This window comes from Rutidosis leptorrhynchoides, chromosome 8 (assembly GCF_046630445.1).
Source record: "Rutidosis leptorrhynchoides isolate AG116_Rl617_1_P2 chromosome 8, CSIRO_AGI_Rlap_v1, whole genome shotgun sequence".
Classification (NCBI taxonomy): domain Eukaryota; kingdom Viridiplantae; phylum Streptophyta; class Magnoliopsida; order Asterales; family Asteraceae; genus Rutidosis; species Rutidosis leptorrhynchoides.
The window spans coordinates 24,446,919-24,452,421 of NC_092340.1; the positions used below are offsets into that span (position 1 = coordinate 24,446,919).

At 30.3% G+C, this 5,503-nt stretch overlaps 1 non-coding gene across 1 annotated transcript; it reads left to right on the forward strand.

Moving 5' to 3' along the window:
- The first annotated feature begins 211 nt into the window (after positions 1 to 211).
- Positions 212 to 318, forward strand: LOC139865110 (small nucleolar RNA R71). The gene has a single exon (XR_011764636.1). It is a non-coding gene; the product is annotated as a small nucleolar RNA R71 (small nucleolar RNA).
- Positions 319 to 5,503: the final 5,185 nt, after the last annotated feature.

The window sequence follows — 5,503 nt, forward strand, 5'->3', positions numbered from 1 at the left end:
ATGGCTAGAATCGGCTCTAGCCGCTTTAGATGAATGAAAAATATCTTTTTTCTGGTGCCACTCATGTGAGTGAGAGGCTGTGTTATCAATAATTTTGTGAGTTTCGGTTGCAGTTTTCTTCATAATGGAACCACCAGCTGCTGTGTCGATGTCTTTTCGTGTAGCAACGTCGCATCCTTGGTAGAATATTTGTACTATTTGATAAGTGTCTAAACCGTGTTGAGGACATCCTCTCAACAACTTTCCGAATCTTGTCCACGCCTCATATAATGTTTCATTTGGCTTTTGTGCGAACGTAACAATTTCTCCTTGAAGTCTCACGGATTTAGTTGCCGGAAAGAATCTTTTAAGAAATTTCTTAACTAAAACATCCCATGTGTCAATCGCCCCTTCAGGTAACGATTCTAACCAATCTTTGGCTTCTCCCTTTATAGTCCAGGGAAATAACATGAGATAGATCTGTTCTTCCTCAACTTCTCTGATTTTGAATAGAGTACAGATCCTATTAAATGTTCGAAGATGTTCATTTGGATCTTCTTTTGACGTACCACTATATTGGCATTGATTAGTTGCCATGTGTAGGATTTGTCCTTTGATATCATAATCTGGCGCATTAATTTCTGGCTTAATAATGGCGTGACCTTGGCCCGTGCATTTGGCTCTCATTCGATCTTCCATACTTTGAGGTTCCGTTATTTCCATATTTGAAATTGTTGAATCCGAATCACTAGAAGATTCTGATTTAACAGTTTGTGGTTCAGGAGGAATGATTAGTGGTTCAGGATCTTGGAATTGTCCTTGAATATCCTCCGGGTTCTCACTTGTGAAGTCGGGTTCAAAAAATGGATTATCGGAAATTTGAATTGGAGTTCTTGTTTGACTAGATGATGATTCTAAAGAAAAATCAACGGCAACAATATTGGCTAGATGTCTTGATCGAGTTACAGGGGGTGAACGTATGAAAGGTGTTGAACGTTTTGCTCGGTGCATTCACTGAATATCCTATTAGTTATAAAAATAAAAATTATTAAAACTATCAAATTAATAGACTTTTCTGATTTTACCCACGTTTCGAATAGCCAATAGATGCTGCAGGTAGCCAGGACCCTCTAAATCGGAAGCCCACAACTCGCCACTAACAAATCCAACTATTACTACGAACCAGAAAATTTTGGATGTCTATCAATTTAACCGCTTAAAATAATTTTTCGTTGAATTTTTGAAGATAAAATCAATGTCCTAAAAACTAGAGCGTCGAGAAATAAGAGGAAGAAAAAGAGCGTCGAAAAATAAGAGGCGAAAAACATACGTCGAAAAACAAACCGTCGAAAAATAATAATAAGAAAGTAGAGCGTCGAAACTTAAAAGTCTAAAAATTAAAAATTAAAACTTACGTCTAAAGGTATTAAAGCTTAAAGGAATTCTAAATCTAAAATGGCAATAACTTAAAAAGGCACTAAAATTTATAAACTGCGTCGCAAAATTCTAAAGCGCCTAAATCTTAATCTAAAGAAAAAGCACTTAAGGGTTTTTACGGCAAAGCTTAAAAATCTAGAAATATAAAAATAACCACGGCAAAAACTAACTTAAAACTAATTACGAACGACAAATATTACAAAATAAACGATAAAAATATAAATTATAACTAAAATGATAAAAATACAAATTTTATAAAAAATACTATTTTTATATTATTTTTATGAAAATATTAATCTTAATAATAATATTTAAACTTAAAATTACAAATAAAACTAAAACTAAAAACAAATATATTAATTGTAAACCTAATTAGGGTATAATAATAATATTAATTAAAAATATAACCCTAATTCCGTAATTAATAAAGTCCAATGTTCAGCCTGTCAGACGGCTCCGCGAGTGCGGATGATTTTTGCCCAAAAAGCTCCGCGAGTGCGGAGAATGCAAATTCAAATCGATTGTAGGCTCAAATTACGCAGGTTCAGATTTTAATATATTTTTTTTTTACTTTTTTTACTTGATTTTTAAAAAAAAAAATATTACTTATTAGCTTTTATAAATATGAACTTTTTTATTTTAAACACTTAAAAATATAGATATATATTTTTCTTTTTTTATGTTTTTATATTTTTATTTTTAATATCAAAAACTTTTATTTTTACAAAAATAGATTAAAACTTAATAAAAATCTTTTTTTTTAATTTTAAATATAGCGTTTTTCACCGAGTCCCCGGCAGCGGCGCCAAAAACTTGATGTGTGCGAGGTGTAGTACGAAATACTATTATATTTTACTACGAAATAATATTAAATACGATACAATTTACACACGTTATTTATTTATTTATAGAATGGGATATACCTAAACCATGCTACAACGCTATAGGTAGTGTACCTAATAGTAAAGTAGTGTAGTTTTTAGTAAGTCCGGTTCGTTCCACAGGGAGCTAGTGAAAACGTACTATATTTTTATAAACTATATTTGTATAAAATATATATAATTATATAAGTAGTAATAATATTATATAAAAGGGGGATTTTACCGTTTAATGACCGGTTTGTCGATTTTATATTTTAATCGTAAAGATAAATGACGATAATATAAATGACAGAATTTAAATTGCGATAAAGTAAATTGCAGTAATTAAAATGACAGTAAATAAAGGTACGATGAAATATGAAATAAAATTATTATGCTTATTTAAACTTCCGTAATCATGATGTTTGACGTTTTGATTAATTGTTACCTGGGTTAATTGTCCTTTGTCCTGGTTTATTTGATACCTATCTGGTTTTTGTCCATAATAGTCCATCGGTCATAATTATAAAATGCTCGTCAAGTTAACCTTATTCCCGAAGTCAAATATTCCAACTAATTAGGGATTCGAACTGTAACAAGGTTTTAATACTTTGTTAATAATTACACCAGGTTATCGACTGCGTGTAATCCAAGGTTTTAATACTTTGTTAACAATTACACCAATTATCTTTGTATGTAATCCACATCTGTTTTAATTAGTCCATGATACATTAATTTATTCACTTGTCCATAATGAATAATCAATTACCCAATCCAATTGATTAATTAAATGATTGTAAACGATGTCGTATAAACGTCACTAAATAGGACATGCATAATCATTTAATAATTATTAGATTAACTAATTTGAAGATAGGTTTGACAGATTCCAATGAGTTGTCGCTCAATTAGACAATACCCCCCATCTATTAATAGTCTATAGTCCAATGTCCACAAGTGTCGGTCTTTTGTCCAAACCCGAATTATGGTACAAAATCCAATAACCCCATCTTAATATTTAGCCCAACATCACAATTACTTCGGCTCAAATAAGCATAATAATAACTTAGTTACGATACATTAATTTAAAAAGGAAGAACATAGCTTACAGTGATTATTTATCGCGTAGCGTTACACAGACAGAGTTCCGACTTTAAAACCCGTAAAACATTCTTACAATAACCTTATTATTATTAACTTAAAATTAAAATTATATTTTATATATATATATATATATATATATATATATATATATATATATATATATATATATATATATATATATATATATATATATATATATATATATATATATATTTACGTTACATAGAAAGGAAAAGAAAAAGATGTGTTTGATCGAGCAGAATTCGTTGCCTTTTATAGGCCCACTCTGAACTGTGAAACTCCGCGAGTGTGGAGGTTTTGTTCTTCATAGCTCCGTGAGTGAGGAGCTCTGGATTCCAGCTCACCTCTTGATTAAAACGTGGGCTGCTTAAAAATATAATATATAATAATATATATAATTAATTATATATTATATTATATTCTTGTGCATAGTTGACTTGTAATTTTAGCTCCGTTGGGTCGCACGTTGATAGTTGGTTCATGTCTCGGTTCCGAATTTTCGAACGCCTTTTCGTATAATTTAATATCTTGTACTTTGCGTTTTACGGCTTGTACTCTTGTAATTTCTAGACGTTTCTCATAAATAATTTGAACCACTTGGATTGTACTTTGTACTTTTTAGCTTTTTGGTCGTTTGCGTCTTCAAATCGTCGTTTTCTTCTTTTGTCTTCGCACTTATTTATTTAAACGATTATTACATAAAAATAGAACAATTGCAACTAAAAGCTTGTCTTTCTTGAAGGATAATGCTATGAAATTTATGTTCGTTTTTAACATTATCAACAACATAAGATAAATAGTTTCATCCTCAACTTCTCGGATTTTAAATAGATTACAAATCCTATTAAAAGTTCGAAGATGTTCGTTTGGATCTTCTTTTGTTGTACCACCAAATTTGCACTGTTTGGTGACCATGTGTAGGATTTGTCCTTTGATTTCAAAATCTGGCGCATTAACATCTGGCTTAATAATGGCGTGACCTTGGCCCGTGCGTGTGGCTCTCATTTGTTCTTCCATACTTTGAGGTTCCGTTATTTCCATATTTGAATTTGTTGAATCTGAATCACTAGAAGATTCTGATTTAATGGTTTATGGTTCAGGAGGAATGATTAGTGGTTCAGGATCTTGGAATTGTCCTTGAATATCCTCCGAGTTCTCGATTGTGAACTCGAGTTCTCGATGGTTTATGGTTCTCGATTGTATCAACGTCGACAATATTGGCTAGATGTCTTGATCGAGTTACAGGTGGTGAACGTATGAAAGGTGGTGAACGTTTTGCTCGGTGCATTCACTGAATATCCTATTAGTTATAAAGATAAAAATTATATAAGTTATCAAATTAATAGACTTTTCTGATTTTGCCCACGTTTCGAATAGCCAATAGATGCAGCAGGTAGCCAGGACCCTTTAAATCGGAAGCTCACAACTCGCCACTAACAAATCCAACTATTACTACGAACCAGAAAATTTGGATGTCTATCAATTTAATCGCTTAAAATAATTTTTCGTCGAAATTTAAAGAAAATAAAGAAAATTCTATGTCCTAAAAACTAGAGCGTAGAAATGAGAAAGAAAAAGAGTGCGTCGAAAAACAAAAGGTCGAAAAATAACAAAGAAAAGCGTCGAAACTTAAAAGTCTAAAAACTAAAAATTAAAAATTAAAAATTCCGTCTAAAGGTATTAAAGCTTAAAAGGAACTCTATATCCAAAACGGCAATAACTTAATTAGATACTAAAATCTAAAAACTGAGCCGCAAAATTCTAAAGCGCCTAAATCTTAATCTAAAGAAAAGCACTTAAGGGATTTTACGGCAAAACTTAAAGATCTAGAAATACTACGGCAAAATACTAAGCTTAAAACTATATATTACGAACGATAATTATAAAGACTACGAAAAAAAACGATTAAAAAAAATTACAAAATACAAAAAGAAAAACTAAAGTTATAAAAATACAATTTTATAAAAATATTAGTTTTATATTATTATTATAAAAATATTAATCTATATAATTAATAATAATAATTAAAACTTAAAATTACAACTTTAATTAAAAGTAGATATAAATATTAATATTAAACTAAACCCTAAATAATAAATAAT